General features: G+C 38.8%; 1 long non-coding RNA gene across 1 annotated transcript; it reads left to right on the top strand.

Annotated features, from left to right (window-relative positions):
• Positions 1–537: 537 nt before the first annotated feature.
• On the top strand, positions 538–20063 carry LOC310894341. Its single transcript, XR_014579823.1, has 7 exons — positions 538–1267; positions 11236–11320; positions 12051–12166; positions 13244–13671; positions 15007–15089; positions 16296–16497; positions 19200–20063. It is a non-coding gene; the product is annotated as an uncharacterized lncRNA (long non-coding RNA).
• The last annotated feature ends 423 nt before the right edge of the window (positions 20064–20486 follow it).

Genomic DNA, 20486 nt, shown 5'->3' with positions numbered 1-20486 from the left:
AACATGCCCCTTTCTTCAGGTGCGCCGTTTTTTCTTTTTAAGGGAAATACTATTCTTGGATACATTTCCCTTAGATTATAAATTGTTCTGCATTGATCTTCATTTGTAGACATAGGCCTAAATCATAAAGCTCTGATAGAGATACACATTTCTGTAAAGTTTAAAGAAACTGAGGTCTGTAGGTCAATCTGGGCTTATTGCAGTTTCCTTAAGGAGAGGTTAGAGCCTTGTATTCCTTGTACATATATATTTAAAGATATTATAAAAATATAAAGATATACACTTCTCCAGCTAGCTCAGGGAATGTACTGTCAATGAAGTGACTTGATAGTTTTCGCAGATATGCAAACCTCATACAAAACAAGTTTTTCAGAACATTTATTATGTTTTACACAAGGTTCGTGTCATAGGATATCCCAAGTTGGAAGGGACCCACAGGGATCAATCGAGTCCAACTCCAGGTGTTGTATTTCAGCCCATTATGTTATTTTGTTGTGTATGAATGATGCAGTGAGGCCTGAATCCTCCTGTCCCATCCATTACGTGGTTTTCTCTGAACAGAAATGTAGAAACTGCAGGACCCCAAATTTACGGTATTGATTAATGTATGGCAGATATCTTCCAGTGTGTGATTGATTAAATCAGAGCATATACTTTCCACTGCTATCTTAATGAAAAAATGGTCTGCTTGATTTCACTTCAATGGTTTACTAGCATCGGACTGTAGGGAAATCTTTTTGTGCACTTTAGTGTATTAGGTTACATGGTGAATTTTACCATTAGGCCAAAGATCATTAGAATATGTGGCTTTTTATATACAAAGCTGCATTAGGGGTGTTTGTCAGGGTTTCAGTAGCAGGGCGGGCTGCAGGGTGGCCTTTGTGAGAGAAGGCCGGAGGCTGCCCCATGCTGGACACAACCAGATCCAGCTGGTTCCAATCAGATCCAGCCGGTTCCAGCTGGTTCTAGTCAGATCCAGTCAGTTCTAGCAGGTTCCAGCCAGATCCAGTCAGTTCTAGCTGGATCCAGCTGGTCCTAGCAGGTTCCAGCCAGTTCTAGTCACCTCCACAGCGGCCCTACTGCTATTTTCAGCAGATACTGTCTGTGTCAATACATTTAAGTGAGAGGCTTTGTTCTTCACACATCATCTACATGGATGTACAGACCCTAGTTTTGGTGGTTATTTTTCAGCTTTTTAGGTGGATGGTTTCCTAGCCTTGCAAAGGATGTGGAAATGTCTGAAAAAGGCTAACTGGTTTCAGAAAAGGTAGGACTAAAACTAAACATTTTGAAGAGTAGGATGAGGAAAAAAAATACAAAAGTGTGATGATAAAGTTAGTTAGCTCATAAGAAATAGGTTGAATTATTTGAACAAATACAAGTAAGCAATATACATCAAGCCACTGTTGTCTTATCTATCACAGTTTCAGGTACTTGGTTAATTCAAAATTCAGGGAATCCAATCCCACTGGAATCAGTCTCAGAAAAAGGAACATCATGACTTCAGCAAAAACTAATGTAATGACATTAAATCCACAGTGATGTAGAATCCCTGTTTCAGTTTTGTCAGCAATTTGGGTAACTTAAATCCTGTTAGTGAGGGATTAAGAATTTGGTGATAAAGGCTAAGGCTGTAACTTGACTTATTAGACTGAGACTATGTGGTGATAATTGTTTTAAAGCGTGGAAATGCCAAATAAGTATAAGCTGATTTCATATATATACACACACTTACATTTGTGATTCTTAATGAAAAAAAGGTGTTTGGAAGGAGGGAGGAAATTGCTGTCTGACTTAAATTTGATTTGGATGGACGCTGCAAATCATAGGAGTGAGCTTTATGCTATCATTTCTATTCCTGTCTATCGTGTGTTTATTTTCTCTTCAGTTCTGTGTGGTTTGGAAACAACAGAATGAAAGACTTCTATCAGAATGGATTAGAAAAGACAAAATAGGCTTTATGATTTTTTTTTTTGATCAATCACTTTCTAAGTTTTCCATCCAAATTAACTTTGTGGTAATTCTCACAGCACAGACAGGTGAGTTTTTTTAGTTATGTGTCCTAGACTATTTTAAAGTAAACTATAATGGAGATGTTTGAAAGCATAACCAGAAAAAAAGAATAAATTTATAAGGTCTCAAGTTTGACAAGTGTGGGAGCCAACTTGGGGATTCTGATATTTGCGGGGTTTTGTTTGTTTTGGTTCTTTTTGGTTTTGTTTTGTTTGTTTGTTTTTCTAGTTCTGCTATTCCAGGTAACCCAGTTATTTTTCCTGCCTATTGTATTTTTAAGAAATAGAAGTTGTCCCTGCCTCATCTTTGAGACTGTTCTTTTCTTTCATCTCTATGGAAGGAATGGTGATAAGGATTTATCCTCACAACTCCTTGTGAAGTGCAGAGAAGCCTAAAATAGCTCTGAGCTGGTGCATTTATTTACTTCAGCACTTGAATGCAATAGAATTATATTTTTATGACTTTGAATATGAAGGCTAATTAGCTGAGATGGATATGTTACCTTGACCTGAACCTGTAGGCATTGATCCTGAAGTTAGCTGGGATATTTAAGAGTTGCATTGCAGTGGGTAGACACTCCACTAATTCCTGGGCTCGATGAACTCGATGAACAGAATAAGCAAAATTAAACAGTTATTTTAGTGTAAATCAGGATTTATTCTACTGAGTCACTAAAAAGGTTTCAGGATTAAGAAATGTATTTATGAAATCTGTGGAGTTGTTCCTTATAGAAGTTATAGCAAAAGAACACTAAGCCACCATTTGCCCTTAAACAACAAAGGAAATATTCTATTTCCAACATAGGCTAGAGACTGGTTCATTCATTGTCTGTTTTCAAAATCAGAAGTACATCTTTTTGTTTCTTTCACTCTTGGCACTTTTAAGCAATTCATGTTTAAAAAAATCCTAAAAAATATTGAAGAACAGAGCAAGCTCAAAAGGTCATGTGATAAAATATAAATCATAAAAGAGAATAGGGTGAAAAATAAATAGTCAATGGGCATATTTTCTTCTCTCTCTCTCTTCCTTTCTTCCTTCCTTCTTTCCTTCCTTTTTTTTTTTTTAATTCCTTCTTTCAAGGTAGAAAGTATAGATATTGTTGGTCACAGTTTTCAAGGGTAAATCTGGGTGTGATATTCCATCTGTGCTTGCTTGTCCCTAAGAAGATTTTGCAGCTCAGACTAGATCCTGGCTAGCTTTACTGCTTTTCCTAGCTTGTACTCTTAAGGTCTCCTTAATCTTATTTAAGTCTACAAAGAGCTTATATTTAGCTGAAAATATGAGGTGATTTTGTGTAGGAAAATTTCAAGCCCTCTTGCTACGCAGCAGTAGAGCAAAAAGATTTACTCTTCAGCTTTCTTGGGCTTAAAAAAAAAAAAATAAAAAAAATCCTTTGCTCTGTAAAACAGGTAGCATGCTGCCATCTTCTGGCAGTGCAGCATGATTTTATTTCCTCAAGTTATTTAAGGAACTGTTTGATGGCGTTTTCTGTTCAGTAAAACTGTAGGTTCCTCAGTAGCATAAGCTTGCAAAGGATCATGCAAATACATCTTATCGTTTACCTTAAGGCTGCTGTGAGAGCTTTCTGTGTTTGAACTAATACAAAATCCTACCACAAATCTCAGCTACAACCTCCAACTTTCTTTTCAGCTGAAAACCCAAAGAAAGGTTCATTTTCTGAATAATGCAGAAAAATGCATTCTCTCAGTGTAAACTCTCAATAATACCTGAATGCCTTTCCAAACTAAATTAAAAAAAAAAAAAAAGAGAGAGAGAGAGAGAGAGGCAAAGGTATTTCCCCAGATACTCTTTGGGCCCAAAACAGTTGATCAATTGCAAGAGTTACAAATGCTGAAGAAACTGCATGCAAGTGCTGTAAGCTTACGAATGTTTAAGGAAGAATCCTTGTTTTTATTTTTAATTTTCTTTTCTGTTGAAAATAGTATACTTATAAGAAGAAAAACAAGGAAAAACAAATGTGAAAACTTTTCAGGTGTCCCCAGGTGATTTGTCAACAACAAATTTTGCTTCCTCCTTTGTCTCCAGTTTGTACCACTATGTACACAGTCATATCTCATAGCTGAGGAATAGTTCCTTGTGATTTCATGATGAAACATTAAAAAAGAAAAACAAACAACTGAACCATGTTTACTCAGCTGAGAACTATAACTCATTTCAGACCTGGCCTACTTTACTGGAGTCCTGGCCAAAGTTTCAGCTGTGTAATGAAGTTCTGCAACCAGAGGGAACAGATTTTATAATGTAATAGCTGATTGAACAAATGCATGTTCCAACAGCATGTAATTACCATATGTTAAGGTGAAATGATACTCCGATGTATTTAGAATTTTATACTGGAGTTGTGTTCTCATTCATATGGCATTTGCACATAAGCAAATACACAAACGACCGGGTGATGTTAAGTATATATGGTTAAGTAATCGCCCCCAGTTACAATCCATGCCATTTTAATGGCGATCGTTTCAAGGCCTGTGTAGAAATTATTAAATTATTCTGTTGGCAGAGTGCTTGAAAACTGAACTAGAGACTGGAAATGAATTCTGCTGTCCTGACTCTTGTGTTGTCATACTGCACAAGGTGAATATTCAGGAAATAGCAGTGTAAATACTGGTGCTGCTTTGTGTTCACTTGTTATAATCAATATGAACCTACTCAGAGCACAGGGTAGAAAAACATCAGATCTTATAGGTCATAGAAGTGTGTTTAGCAAAAAGATGGCTTCGTCCCTTAGGATAATTGGTGATACAACAGCTCTGTTTTATTTTCAAATTACTGTTTTCTTTTCCTCAGTCATATTTTCTTTCTAATATCCTTGTTTTCTAACACGTAAGAGAATCACATTGAACTTGCGGCCTTGTTGCTAGGTTTCAAGCTGATTTTATGCAGTCTACTGAGACACTATTTTCGTTTTTGAATTCTGAATCAAGTCCCAAGGCAACAGAGCGCTGTTTCTTAGCAACACAGATGGGCAGACCATATATTCCAGCGCTTTTGTGCAATGGAAGAATAAACATCTCCCTGAATAAGGGGGTGCTGCACGTTGATCTCTTTGCTTACCTTCCCCTAGAATAGAGGAAGGAGAGGAATTCTGTGATACATCACATGAAGTTTGTCAGGAAGTCCCTGTTTTTGCAAGTCGGTGAGTGGTATCTCTCTTTCCTGTGCAACGCATCTCTTTGGGTCCTTATTCATTACTGTGCACATGGATCTGTATGTAGTTCAGATCAGGGAGTCTCAGTTTCTAAGATACAAAAATATGCATGGAAAATCAACGGTAACAAAGCTGGTAGAGGCAGGGTTTATGAAAATACACAGCCCTTTTGCTTTGGTGAAATTAATGGAAAATCACAGAATTGTATTGCTTTGGGGAGGAACAGTTAAGACCAGTATATATGTGTATACATATTTTAAACATTTCTACTGGCTGCAAAACCTTGCTTTTAGGAGAAAACAGGTTGCAGAAAACAGACAGAGGAATTGAGAGAGAAGGAGGAAACCGGATTCATGTGACTGATAAGTTAGCGATGTACACATACTGATGTATGAAAAGGAGAAGAGTTAACATTTATGACACAGTCTCTGGAAAGTGTTGCATGGCTTTGAAATTTTTGACAGTGTAGGCGAAATTTGAATTTTGCTGCCTCCAGACTGTGTGTCTGACTTTGTCATGGGGAGAGAGGAGTGCTGGGGAGAGGGGAAAGGGCAGCTCTGAACACCCGCATAGGAGCAAGTGCATACATAGCCTTTAGGTGGTGGCAATAGCAGTAACAATGCAAAGTCTAGGTTATTACAGTTTTGACACAGAGTAGAAAAGCAGAAGAGCCTTGGCTGTTCTTTCACGCAGCTTGTTGCTGACCGTGGCAGGTCCCTATTTGACCTGTACCTAAAGCTGGCCTGGTGAATCTGCTAGCATCTCAGCTGAGCATGACTTGGGAGCAAAAGTCATCTGAAAAAGAAAGCAGAGAAATGGGACCTTTCAAAAACAGTCCAGGGGAACTTACTATATCTCCAGCAAGCTACCTACCCAAAGACTCATTCAGAAACACAATTTCTTGTGTAAAAACACATTTCCATTTGCCCTTATCCTTCAGTACAAGATTTTCTTTTAGGGAAAAAATAAAATAAAATCCTGTCCTCAGGTTGAATAAGCACAAAGAAGAGAAAGTAGTAAGGTTATATCTTTCCTTCAGGTTTTCTGAACATTGAACGTTAAGGGAAGTAGGAAAATGTATTGTGTTGGGACCAGTTGTAATACCATTATGATTTGTGTTTCTTCCAGATTTTGCAGGGCATACTCTTTCAGCCTAAGATTACAGATACAGTGCAAGAAGAAATGTCTGGCAGAGAGACAGAACTGATAAAAGGTAGTTATTTAGCTTGTACACAGAATTAAACACTTCACTGCCTGTTAAGGTGTGAAAGCTGCTCCAGTGGCCTCTTGCAGGATGAAGGTACTCACCCTGCCAGAGGCATCTGTGGTATGACAGAAGGGCATCCCTCTCACCCTCTGGGGAGGAGGTGAAGCTCTGGTGGCAGTGACTGATGAGATAGCCCAGAGCAGTACATAACAGCTGGGCACATACTGGCATAGCAATGGGGCAATTCTAATTAATTTTGTGGCCTGGGTGGGCCCAGGAATGCAGAGAAATTTAAAATGCATCAGGAGAGGAAGAAACTGGAGTTTCAATGTTTTCTGATTTGAGGTTTGCTTTGTCACTCCTGCTTGTTCAAAGTGAGGCTAGTGTGTGCCCAGCTAGCACCAAATCCCTGCTGTGCTGCAGTGTGTATGCTCAAGCAATAGCACAGGTTTAGTCTTGCCTTAAGAATGTACTGTTCAATGGGACAAGAATAAAAATGTGAAGGAGAGGATGTATTTGTGTTCCTACTTTGTGACGGGTGTTTCAGGAAAAAAATATTTAGAGGTCATGCTCCTATAGTCTGGTGTGAATGTGTAGACTCCTGAACATCTGTACTGTTGGTTTTAGATGGGCTTTCTCTAGGGCTCAAAGTTAGCTTTTTCAGGTTACTTTGCAGAACTGAGACAAAGAGGGAATCAAGAAGCAACAGTTCTTCATCTAATCACAGGTACTAAATGATATTGAAGTATGAGTACACATTTATCTTCAATGAATGCACGAGGGGCTAGCCAGACTGCAAGTACAAGTTCTATAGTGTATATGTGTATATGTTCTGGTTTTCTTTTTGCCAGGGACTACAATACCTGAGAAAAACAAAATCCACAGAAAGGCCACTATGTTCATATTCCACCGAACTGATCAACAATTTTTATTTGCAAGTCTAATTGAACTTTCTACAAACCATGATTGGGCTTCCTCACAACAACAAACTGTAATGAAGCAACCCAAAGCCGATATGGCTAAAGCAGCCTCTTGATTTTAGCTGTTGGCTCTATAGATCATCCAACCCTTCTCAGAAGCCACAGGGAAAAGAAAAGGGGAAACTGAAGCAAGAAGTGACCTCTGAGTCCATAGTCATGCAACAGCTTTCCAGGCTTAGTTCCAGGCTGCTCCTTCCTCTCCCAGAAGGGGAACATGCCTGTTTGTCACTCGTGCTTCACAGATCAGGCATTACAAGGCCAAAATACTGTTTGTGAAGAATGGCAAATGTAAGACCGGTGTGTATGAAGCCCCCAAACCACATGACAAGTGTTTGGCTTGCATGCTTTTATAAAGCAAACTGCTTGAAATACCGAGTATTTAAATACTTGGGGATAAGTTGATGAAGCCACTAGATGTCAGTCTTGCTAGCAGGAAAAAAAAAAAAAAAAAAAGTTCCTAACCAGAAAACCCAGCAGCTAGGCCCTAACTTTGTTACATAACTCTGAGGTAGTCACGAAAAAGACTTCCGTAGGGACAGCTGATGAATTCAGGTTTGGAGCTCTAGCTTTTAATGTGCTCTGTAGCTAATGGCTTTCATTTTGGCAGAGCAATTTGAAATACAGACATCAGGGCTAATCAGTTCATCTTTACCTTGTTATCTGTGCCATGTTTTGCTATACTTTCCACTTTTTCTAGATTAATAGGTAACAGCTGAATTGCTTAACATGTTGGATGGAAGGATTTTATGGTATTTTTTCCACTTAGCAGCCCTAACTGAGACCAGCATCTTATTGTGTTAGTGTCTGTGTAAAACATGGCAGACAAATGTCCAGTTTTTGAGATGAAAATCAAATTATGTACAGAAAACGTAGGAAGAAAATGAAAAAATCCAAAAATCCAAGAGACAACTTGGATCAGTGCATCCAAAAGAAAAAAAAAAAAAAAGAGTGCAGTGCTAAAGAAAAGAAACTTCTAATCTAAAGGATCCTTGCTCAGATTTTTTAAAGATTTCTTTTCCCTTTCATTCATGGATACTTCCCCACCACCAACAACCAATATCTTTTAAAATCTGATTCCATATAAGCACAGAAATCAATCTTTTATTTAGACTCAGTATTTTATTCATACTCAAATCACTTTTAATTACAAAACTTCCTATTTCTTCTCTTCTGAGCCCTCTAGAGAATCTCCCTCAAAGAGCAATTCAGCAAACTTACTATTTCTAAAATAAGAAACCAAACCAAGAAAGTAAACAAAAACCTTGCTGCTCTGCAAAGCAAACATTTTTACCTAAGCATGTTGTTTATTGACAAACCGCATTAAGTGGCATATAGCCAATGTCACATTTCCATGGAAAATAATAAGTATTTTTTCCTCCTGCTTTCCTTGTGAGAGCAAAAATCATGTGCTCATTTATTGTCAAGCTGCTCTAATAAGAATTTAACTTCCCTGTTTTTGAGTTTGCTTAAGCTAATTAAAACCAAACTTTTAGTTAGCTATTACTGCCAAAAGAAATCTGTCCAATAATAATGTTTCCTTGTCTCAAGGAAATTCTGCTTAATTTCAGGATGGTCAAGTTTCCATAACTGTAATTAAATGCAAATTTTTCTTAAAACTCACTTAAAACTCAAACCTTTCTCTTTGAGTAAATCTGTGTTGTTTATTCTCAAGTCTTGACCTGTAACACAAATTTACAAAAACAGGGGAGGGTGGGGAAGCATGATTGTCCTGCATCTATAATACTGTGCTTCCTAAGGTCAGCAGTTATGGAGGTCTGGCAAGGTAGTGTGTAGCATCCGTGTCTTAGAAGTGCTTGGAAAGTTTCAGAACTTTCCCAATTCTAATTTCTCTGATCAGGAGCAAACTAACGCTTTCATAAGCTCCAGAAGCTGATCCCAGAAAGCCCAATAACTACATGACCAAGGGCACCTAGCTGTGAATGTGAAATCCAGTTTCAGATCCCCCTTATGAATCACGCACTTTGGGGATTTCAGTGTCACCAGTCAGTGCTCTAATCTCTGGCCAAAGCTTTTCTTTGGTGAAATTCCGTCTGAGTGAAACCAGTAGTGATAAGTCAGCATGTCTGAAAAGAAATAAGGAAAAAGCAAAAAAAAAAAAAAAAAAGCAAGTTGCAACCATAAATTCCTGGTTAAGTTCCTGATAACAACACCTCCTCTTTCACTTTTCAGACAACTGAAACTTCAGGCTGCTTAGCTCTAGCAGGCTGTAAACTGTACAGTGACTTGGTATAAATTTGGTAGAAATAAAGACTTGCTTATACAGGAAATTCTACTCTTTCTTCCCCACCCTCCAACATTTTCCCTGGGGAAACCCTTAATATTATATCATCAGGAGTTTAAAAGGAAATGAGCAAACTCAATGCAAGATGTTTAAATAAAAATGTACCTAAAGACTTGCTACTTTGGTCCACAATTCTGAAGTGCAGACTTCATCTTAAACACACACATGCACGCACACACACTTCAGTAACTGAGGAGATGGTAATTGCTTTATTTTGGTGTGATTTGCCTTTTGTGCAGCAGTTTCTGTGTTCATTCTGTTGGGAAGTTTCTTTTTCACTATTCAGTCCAATGGGAAGTGCTTCATTAAATGGAAATTAGAGCTCAATTAGAAAACAAATAAACACAAACAAAACCAGGAAAAGTGGTGTATGTGCAGTTAAACATTCACTACCATGAATCAAGTTTCCAGCATGTAACTTCATGCACCATTTGTGCTCCCTCCCTGATTTCCCCAGTATGACAGGACAGTCATATTGCTGCTTAGCCTCCACGATTTTGATTTTATCTTGTTAATTTTACCCAAGAAACTTATCTTCCTAGTCACGCAGATGAGACTGATACCTCTAGAACATCATGGTTATCAGTTTTCTATCTGGTAGCTCACAAGGAAGCAACTGCTTTGTGATACACATCTCAACCTGTGAAGATCAGGGAAGATTATTAGTCAGATCTGTATGCCTGGCATTGCAGTCCAACATAAATGATTTATACCAGGAAGCAAACTGCTTTTCAAGAATGGGCTGATGGAGCAAACTTTCCCTTCTAAGGTGTCTTGTCTCTGAAGGATTTCAAGACCAGTGTGCGGGTGTCTTATCTTGTGCTACGCTTATCTGGCTCAGTTTGCAAAACGTGGTTTGGTAAAGAGCACTGACAAACTCAGTTTCCTCTTGCAACTGGCAGAAAATGTTAACAGCTATTTAAAATCCTATCCAATTCGACTACCAAACAATGAACATGTTTTTTTTAAAGTAATTTCTTATTGATGTTAAATAATCCCCATGTTTCAGCCTTGCTTTCAACCCTCTCAAAAGCTGTCCAGCAACAGAAAGCTCTTAAGCTCATTGTAGTGCACTTGACTGACAGGTATATTAAAGATTAATTAAGTTCTCTGGAAAGGTTTGAAAAAGGTTTGAGCTCCATGAGAGAAAGAATCCAATATATTTATTTCAGGAAACTGCATCCCCTATGTTTTTTGTATCACAGTTCCTTTATCTAGAAGAGCATTCCGTTTCTGTTACTGCTTCTCATCTGTACTGTAACAGCCACTGGACTCCTTCGAGATTGGGGCCATGGTGGTAGGGGTTGTGTAAACGAAGAAGTTTAGGGTAATGGAGGAAAGTGGCTCTTGTCTGCTCAGTAGCTTGACTTGGATAGAACAATTAACTAAATCTCTGAAATCTTGCATTTTTGAACAGAAATGCTACAATAGTTAAGCATGTGTATTTTTACCTTACCTAAATCCAACCTATAAGGTTTATTCTTCAGTTAATGTCAATGTTCTTGTTTCTCAGCATGATGGCTTATCTGATGTTACGTTGTATTTTCTTTTTCAACTACAGTATGCAACAGATTTACCACATCTTGTGTCAAGTTACTCCAGAGATCCTTTAAATCTGAAGTTAAAATCACATCTTTTCAACATAGGTAAGTCCTTGCTGACATGTGCATTCGTAAATTAGGAATCAGTACATGAACACTGTGGAGTAAGGAGTATGAACACAGAACCCCTCTACTGCCATGTAGCAGGGTTAAGTTACCAATTTAACATCAATACTTTCCCTAAATCTCAATGTCAGAAAAATGTCCTCTTCCAAGCTCTAAATAACAGACTGGAACTGTTTCACAGAACTTACTTATACAAATACACTCAGTTTTAGGGATACCTGATACAAGCATGATTACTAGCTCAAAAATCTGCTTACTGATGTACAAATGTACAATGCTGATAAGATGGCAATCGCCACCTTGTAATGGTGGTTTACTCTCAGGCAACCGAATCAAGTCCAGTGTGTGCCTCTTCCTTGTAGATAAAATAGTCCATATTTGCAATCCTGCTGTGGTTGGTAGTCCATAATGGGATGTTTGCCCTTTAGAGTATTTGCTATAGCTTTGCCTCTTATAAGGATGTCTTAGTTGCAAATAATTAACTACACAGTAATTAAAGTACACAAACATGCATACAGTGTAGCATAAAACACTGCTATTGTACTTTCACAGCAAGACCGTAGACAGAATATTTTTTTCCTTATAATCTTTACCATATATGTCTGGGTGCTCCTTTTCTGGAATCCTATCTGATTAACAACCATAGTTTTTGAAATCCTAGAATCCATAAATTTTGTCTTATATCTTATAATTTGCTTAATATTTTCAGATTTGGGACTTGAATTGCTGAAATGAAAGCAAAAGAGCCTTGTGAACATGAATGGGATCCTTCCTAGGTTGCTGCTACCAAAGAATCCCTCCCTGCCTAAATCTGCTTCATTTATGGTTAGAGGCTTTTTGTTTTGTTTCGTTGATGTTTTTACTCCTGAATCAGATTGATTTCATGGTGTTTTGGATCACATAATAGCTGAACTTCAGGGGACAACTGAAAAGTCCTAAGGAAGTGGCACCATACTGGAGAACTAGGGATATGGACCACCAATTACCAATTTCCATCAACTTTTCAGTAATATTATTCTGTTTCCAGCTCTTGTTAACTGCAATGGAGTTAACTTTAATGTATCTTTGCTCCTCTGCTCTGAGAGACACACAGCAACTTGGTGCTTACACTGTGATTTTGGATCATGTGGAGGAAAAGTTGTGCCAGGGAGAGGCAGGCATGTGAGTGCTCATTCTGCTACAGTAAGGACACTGCATCCAGTCTTATCCAGAAGACAAACATGATTTTTGCTCTCATTCAAAATACTTAACTGAGAGCTGGCACCATTCATTTTGCTTACAGGCTTTCTTTTGATACAGGTAGGTGCTATCAGATGGAGAAAGATGGGTAGTTTGTATATCGTAAAACAATATTTTTTTTTTAAGTAAAGTGCATATATTTATTCTAGGCTGTTTTATGTTCCACTGAATTAATTTTGGATCATTTTGCTTGAAATATTTCTATGCTGGGGTACTGCAAAATCAGGGCACTGCTTTTCATGATCTTGTATGCCCTTCTAAGGAGAAGAGACAAATTTCTCTTTCATGTCTGGAGCATCCATGTAGGTTTGTTCTTTTGTTGGTTTTCTTTCTTCGGTGAGGGAGAGTTTGCGGCAATCAGCATTTTTTTTTCGAACATTCTACAGCCTAGGCCACAAGAAGTGAATGGTGTGTGAGATAAGAAGTTAAATTCTCAGCTTGTCCAAGACACTGAGGGATTGTTAAGGCTGGAGTGAGCAGTAGAGCCTCGTCCCTCCTTGGAAGAGGCTGCAGGTGGTTGCGTGGAGCAACCTCCCCTCAAAGCAGAGCTATAATGGGTGGCTTTCTAAGGCAGGTAGAAATTATAACTGCTTAGTCTGAGATCCAGGGTGTTTGGAAGTGACGTTTTTAGCTTCTGATGCACCCCTTCTTCAATGTTTCCAGGCTGCTGACAGCTTACAGCACCCACCAACACATCTCCGATGCCTGGCTGCCAGAGTCCTGGGAAGAACAGAAAAATGTCTGGGAAATAAGCCACTTTCTGCTTCCACCTGTTCTAGAAAAAACTTCTCAGAGGAGATTTTCACCAATGAAATCTGTTTGCTGTAAAACTGCATTTTATTACATGATATTTGATACTAGCCTGATGTGAACTTACACGGTGATGACTATTTAAATGATAATGTTTTTCCTTTCACAGAAATCTCAGACTAAACAGCAGGGTGCTGATGAGAAAACAATGTGGTAGAGACTCCACAGTCTTATCCATGTTAACGTAACAGCCCTCTGGTTCTGTGAAATCTGTACATCTGCAAATGCTATGGAGGATGCTTGCGGTCCTGAGCTGTGTCTGTATTACCCTGTTAGGACAGGTATGAGCTCTCTCAGAGCACCGGCACACTGTGACAAAGCAGGCCTAGGTACTTCAAGCACTACAAAACCTAACACAGAGAGCTCCCTTCATCAATGATGTTCAAATATGTTTATTTATTTATTTATTTATTCCAGTAAATACCACCAGCACTGAACAGAAACACACTGAATGCACTTTGATTTTAATAGAGAGTATTTTATCTCCTCCTCTTAGGTCCTAATTTCTGAAATAACATGGAGGGCAGTATTACTATCTCTTTCTACTTAACATTTCTTTATCTATATTCTATCTTCAGTACTAAAAATTACTTACTCTCTTGAGGACAAGAGAAGCTGTGTGCCATCATGAGCTTACTTTGGAAACTCCCTGCTCTCTCTACCTAAGAACTGGTGATCAGTAGACTGTGCCAAAACTAACCCTACCATGCTTCCTCTTCTTTCAAGAGGAAGATCTGCTTTGCTCTTGAGTCTGCATCTGGTTTGAGAGCTGAAGCTCAGCATGGTCAGGTAGTTTCAATTCCTTTCAAAAAGAGCATGTGAGGATGCTCAATGTAGCACTTTCAAGTCATAGTCTGCATTGCTGAGGGCTTTGGGGGCATGTCCAGAGCTAGATTTGGACTAAAATCTCCAGATTTATATTGTAAGTAAACTGAAGAGTGTATACTACCACACAGCAATTTAGCATAAGAAAATTGCATAGCAGGCTGTTTTGCCCTTTCCAAAAGACAATGATTTATACACCACTGTGGAAAGCTCAGGACACTAGAGACAATTCCTTAAGCAATGATCTCATAGCTCTGTGTGTACTGGTGTGAAGTTTGGCATTTTTCCAGGATTTACCAGATGCAATCCTTAGTGAAGAGAAAAATTAGGTAGAATATTAATATTTTTTAAAAAGACACTTTTTTTTTTTTTTTGTTAAACACATCTTCCTACCAGTCAGGGAGGAATTGTATTGTATTTCCAGACAGTAGTTTGGTTTGAAACATGGGGTTCCCCAAACCGAGGTTTGGAAAGAATAAAATCTGTGGGAAATTTCCCTGCCTGGAAGTTCCCTACTTTGTGAATGCCAGGCAAACCCATTCTGGTGACTGGTGATTTCTTTGTGCACTCATACATGGCAAATGAAAGACAGTATAAATTCAATGGCTAGTGAATTTCAGAGGTTAGGATTTAGATCTCTTGTTTGTAGACATAATAGCACTGTATCAATGCTAATCATAGATAATGAGACAGGTATTAGCTGGGCCTCATAGTAACAGGGGAGACAGCATAATGAAGTGGTACATGTAACATTCCTTCAAAGGAATGATATAAACATCATCTTTTTACAGATGGGAGAAAGGAGGCACAGAGCAGATCAATGAATTGTCCCAAAAGCAAGCAGGAAGAGTGTGGTTCAGTCAAATTCTCACAGGTAAATTTAATCACTTATAACAGACGTAGAGACATTTCCAGTGCTCCTGTGGAAAAAGAGGCTGAGCTTGCCCTTAACCTCCATGCACGACACCTCATCTTTCACAACATAGATGACAGGGGTCTATCTTTGTTCTGACTCAACGGGGGTAGCTCTCGCGCTTGCTTGCAGTGGGGGGTGAGACAGATGGGCGTTTCCTGGCTTGTTCAACTGCAGTCTTTCATTAGAGGAGCCAGGAAAAAGTCACAGGGCTGCTCGGCAGTGAGGAGAGTGCAAGTTGCCAGACTGTCTGAGGTACAAAGGCTATTAAGGAAACCAAGGTACCTGCAATGAATCTATACTTGGCTAATGCTGCTTACTGCCAAATACACCATAACAGATATCCTAAGAAGCAAAACTGAGAGCTGTGAACCTAAGAGTTCCTTGAAAATGCTGGCTCAGTTTGTTTAAGTACTTTTATTACATGTACTATATACGTTTACTGTATACAATATACGTAAGAAAAAAGCAACCATTCCTGTTAAGAACACTATGAGGAAGTATAAAGCATTTTCTCCAACACCACATCCTTGCTAGGAAGCAGCCTGAAGATCATTATTGTTATGGATAGGACAGATATTCAGCTTCCCACAGCCAGCAGCAGCTTCTGTGAAAGGCAGAAGTAGTGCCACCAGTCAGCTGTGCAGCCAGCAGCCTCTGCTACCCTGCCAGGCTTAACAGCACAGTACAGTGGCTTGGGGTGAAGGAGCTGGAGGATCCTCTGATGCCGCAGTTCTGCCTTAGTTGCTATGCCTGCTTGGTGCACTCCAGCAGCCAGCAGAGCCCAGTAGGGGTGCAGCATCGCTGGTCTCTTGCTCCATCTCCGGAGGCCGTTGCTCGCTGCAGTGGTTTGTAGGAGCATGGGGAAGAAGTGCTCACCCGAGCTGCTCTGGCAGCTCTCCCTGCTGGCCTCTGCTCAGCATCTCCCTGTTCCTCTGTTGCACACCTGAACCCTTTCAGAGCAAAAAGGGGGGCTGAGATGTTTGTTGTTCAGGCTGATCTCCATCTCCTCTGGCATTCTTCACAAAGCCCTTGAAGCTCAGAGAAAAGGGAACGTGTTTTGTTTTGTTTTGTCAAGGGCTGGCTAAAGTGTTGTTCTCATGCCTCAGCAGTTGGAGATTGTAGCAAAATCTCATAATCCTTTTTACTTTTTCATTCTCGTTGCAGAGGTGAAAATGCACTGTAAATCTCGCTGACAGCTTTGTCAGTCATTTGGGCACACAGTCAGCTGCAGCGTGGACACCTCTTAGCCCAGTATGTGAGAAAGGACCAGTATCCATTTACTAAAATGGTCTCTGATCTAAAATCTATTCTTGTCAATTAGTATTTTTCCATTGACATCGATGCACTTTGGAACTTGCTTGTGGAGGTGAGTTGTTTTTGTCTTGGGCAGCATTATTGGATTGTTTCTTTAGAATCACTTTATAGAAACCTCTACAGCTTACATAAATGCAGAGAGTGAATCTGGATATGTTCTGAAAGACTAAAAGGAAGCAGCAGGCTTACAAGTAAATTGTAAACACTATGATCTCATAAGTGACCTGAAGAAGCAAGTGTTAGACAAAAGTATGCTCAAATCTGCCACCCAAGCAAACTTACTCTAGAAAGACAGATCAGTAGATCTGTAAGTTATTAACACTAATATTTTGCATATGTATACAACATATCCTGCATAGCTTTATTATAAAATAGACAGAAAGATTTCAAAGTCTCTCTTCAGGACACTGCCCAGTGTTAATTTCAGTGTTAATCTGTTATGCTACTTTGGGCTAGATTTAACCATGTGTACTGTGATTTCTGGAACTGAGATCCTACTCTGCATGATTACCATGCAGATTAAAATCCACGTTTGAGTTATACACAGGGCTTCTAATTCTAAGCTAAGCTCTTTCACCTTTTAACTTTGCTTAAATGTTTTTTGCCATGAATTGACGCCCAAGTTCAACTATAAGACCCTTCCCTATAGCTTCCCTCCATCATAAAGCCATTCATTTGAAACCTTAAACACATACACAGGGTACACAGGCAGTCAGTGAATTTTAGGTACTGTAAATGGTCCTAGGATGATACTGGTCATGATGAAAGTACTAATAACCTTGTCATACTAAGCCTTTGAAATGGCAAATTTTATGCCTTATCAGAGGAACAACATTAAAAAAAAATAAAGGGAAAGAAAAAAATAGGGTTGGATAACAATAGACTAACAATCTAAGGTTTAAAGAATTATTACTAACTTATTAAGATCTTTCTGAGAACTGATTTACAAAAGCTGGTAAACACTGAAGATATTTTTTTTTCAATAAAAAACCCTTGTATGGAACAAAATTAAAATAAACATACTGGAAAAAAATGTAAATAATGTTTTTCTGCCAGATAATTCTCTGTTCCGTAAAACTTTGCTTTGAGCGTTATACCTTATTATGTTCCAGTAATAGCAGTGGGGTGATTTTATTACATTAGTCACACAGTTACAGTTGCCTAACACTATACAGAAGTGTGCTGGCTATTTCATATAAGAAAGGAAATTACTAATTCACGTTAAATAAATGAGTTTTTTAAAAAGGCTCTAACACTGCATCAAAAACCACACAGCAGATATATGCAATACTAACCAAAGGGAAGAGGCCTAAATGAAAAATCTGGGATGAATTTTTCATTGACATGAGGCCAATCCCTTCTTTTACTTTGCCACCCATCACTGTAACAGCTCAGGAAGCGTTCGGAGTGTTCTGCATGGATTTTGCACACACTACGCACTCCAGTGGAGACTGGAGAGAAGGGGGGGATCAAAATCCTCGGGAAGAGGGCCTTGGAAGAGGCTGTGAGATGCCATGAGCCGGAAGGGCTGCTGTCGCTGCAGGATGCCTGCGAATGGCTCTTTTAACAAGCCAGTCCAGTTTTAGTACTACGCAGTTTCCTAAAGTTACAAGCCAACAGGCAGTGCATGAAATGCACAAGGTCTGTTCTTTAGCTGTTTAAAACACAAAGATTTATAAACATTGAAGTGCTACTTTTCCTCCATAGAGGTCTTTTCTTGGTTGGACAAATAAAGGCAGGAAATGTCTGTCATGTAGGTTGTCCTAAAATTAAACTTATCGGTACTATGCTCCTTAGCTGACTCTTTTTACCTATCATCTTTTACTTTGTAAAGAGAAACAGTTACAGTTTATTTTCAATTACTTCCTATAGAGTTGAGGAAGATAAGTAAGTAATGGTGGTATTCCTTGAATGTTCATATCAAGAGGTGGATGGGAGAATAGCAATCACATGGCAGCCAGTGTAAAGTCAAAGCACAGAGCCAGATGCATTCCTGCACGTTTTCCTGTGAAGATAATTATTCTTGTTGATAGTCATGTACCTTTGAAAGTGAAGAACAGTGTTACTGGTGAAAATAACTAGGGACAGAGAAAGCCACAGAATACCAAAGGGATTTTTGTTTTACCAACAGAGGAAATGTTCTGGCCTTGTAGAAAAGGCATGAAAGGAAAGGGAACACAATGTCCTGGTGTGTTTTAAAACAACGTATCAATACGTGCACTACTCTCTGATCATGTCTCTAAAAGCTGGCTGGTATGGCCTACGGGAAACACGAGGCCAAGGGTACAACAGCTGTGTAGCCACATGATGTTGGCTACCTCCCACTGAGTGAGCAAGAAAACTTGTCTTAGACCCAGCAAGATTTGGAGAAAGCCTTAAGTGACTTGCAGATCTGGAATTTCTGAGCACATGGTCCATACACATAATGCTGTGTTGCTGTGTCATTTAAAAAAAAAAAAAGGCCAGAATATACCAAATGCATTGATCTGGCTTTTTTTTTTTTGTTTGTTTGGTTGGTTGGTTGGTTGGTATGGTTTGGTTTGGTTGGGTTTGGTTGGTTGGTTGGTTGGTTGTTTTTGTTTTTCCTACCAGTTTCATAACAAGGTAGGTCCTCTAAGAGTGGGCATCCCTCAGTCTTTTGTGGTAGCATTCAGGATTTTACTTTTGAAACTAAAAAATTGATGTGCGTACTCCCAGAATTCACATATATAAAGCAAGGTTGGGATAGAGATAACATTTATATTTTATTTCTAGCCAGATCAAGTCAAGAAAGCCCAGGAACAGAGTTTGGAAACACAGGACAGGAAAGTGCCAGAGACTTCAGAGCATTTCACCAGGATGGTGGGATGGGATTTTTGCCAGCAAGATAAACTGGATACCCAGGGAAAAGAGGTACCTAAACTACTGATTTAAGGGAGAAACTAAAGAGTGTTTTATAGCTGTTAAAATTCTATTTAATTCTGGAGGGTGAAATATATACAGTATTATCAACAAGAAGAATTATGGGGATGATAAATCTTGGATTCATTATGTTTTTTATGTTTGTTTGCTTGTTCATTTGTTTTTTATAGTCAAAGCATTCATTTATTCTAAGAACTGTGCCTAATGGTAGCAAGGATGTGTAAATAATCTGTGTGCTTCACTGTCTCACATCATTTATGCATTTTCCTTCATACTTTATTTTATCTGGTATCTGCTCATTACTAGTGAACAATCAAATTGGAAGAGCAATCAGGAGAGCAGGGCCTGCCAGGATAACACATTTGGGTCCCCAAAGACTTGTCTTCTCTAGAAAAATAGTCTCCTTAAAACAAGATGTTGAGAAAATCTACTGATTCCCACAGGACTTATTTTACCTTGGAGTCTAGAGCTGAGGGAGTAGCATGATTTGCTATTCAGACTTGAGTTGATATGAAATGTGTACTGCATACATAACACTTGTACAAGAAAACACAAGAAAATACAAGAGAATACTTGTTCCTGATGAGTGGCAAAAACTAACCAACCACTGCTCCACAGCCTTCCTTGTCACCTAGATTTAAGAAATCAACTTTGAAATAAATGTTACGTTGACAGTATGGCTCTTAATGTTGAGGCACCTCCAAGCTTTCTATGCATAGTGCTTATCAGAAAACAGAGAAATAGAATCCTTTTCCAGGAAGTATGTCTCAGATTTTTGAAACAGGAATCGGCAGCAAATTTTGATTTAAAATAGATCCTTACTGTAGTCTTCTTGAGCAACATCAAGATTTCATCTTCAACGTTTGCTTCCAAAAGGTGATTATTTTAGAAGCTGTCTCGAGCACATTTGCAGATCTCAGCAGCTTTTTAGAGAATTAGCATACTTTCAGTATTTCAGAGGAAAGGAAGAAGTGAGTTTTATAAATCAGGTGACTGTGATGTAGAAACTGAAATTTATGGATGCTTTTGGTCTCCTTCAGACTGCTTTGCTTTTGCAACTACTAAACTCAATTTGCAGATCCCCAATTAATGTCAGTGATCTTAAAAGCATTAAGATCATTTTAAGAAGGGTGATGAAGG

The sequence above is a fragment of the Anser anser genome, assembly GCF_964211835.1.
Source record: "Anser anser genome assembly, chromosome: 2".
Lineage (NCBI taxonomy): Eukaryota > Metazoa > Chordata > Aves > Anseriformes > Anatidae > Anser > Anser anser.
Note: the sequence above shows the minus strand (reverse complement) of the source record. Positions and strands in the feature narration are given on the sequence as shown.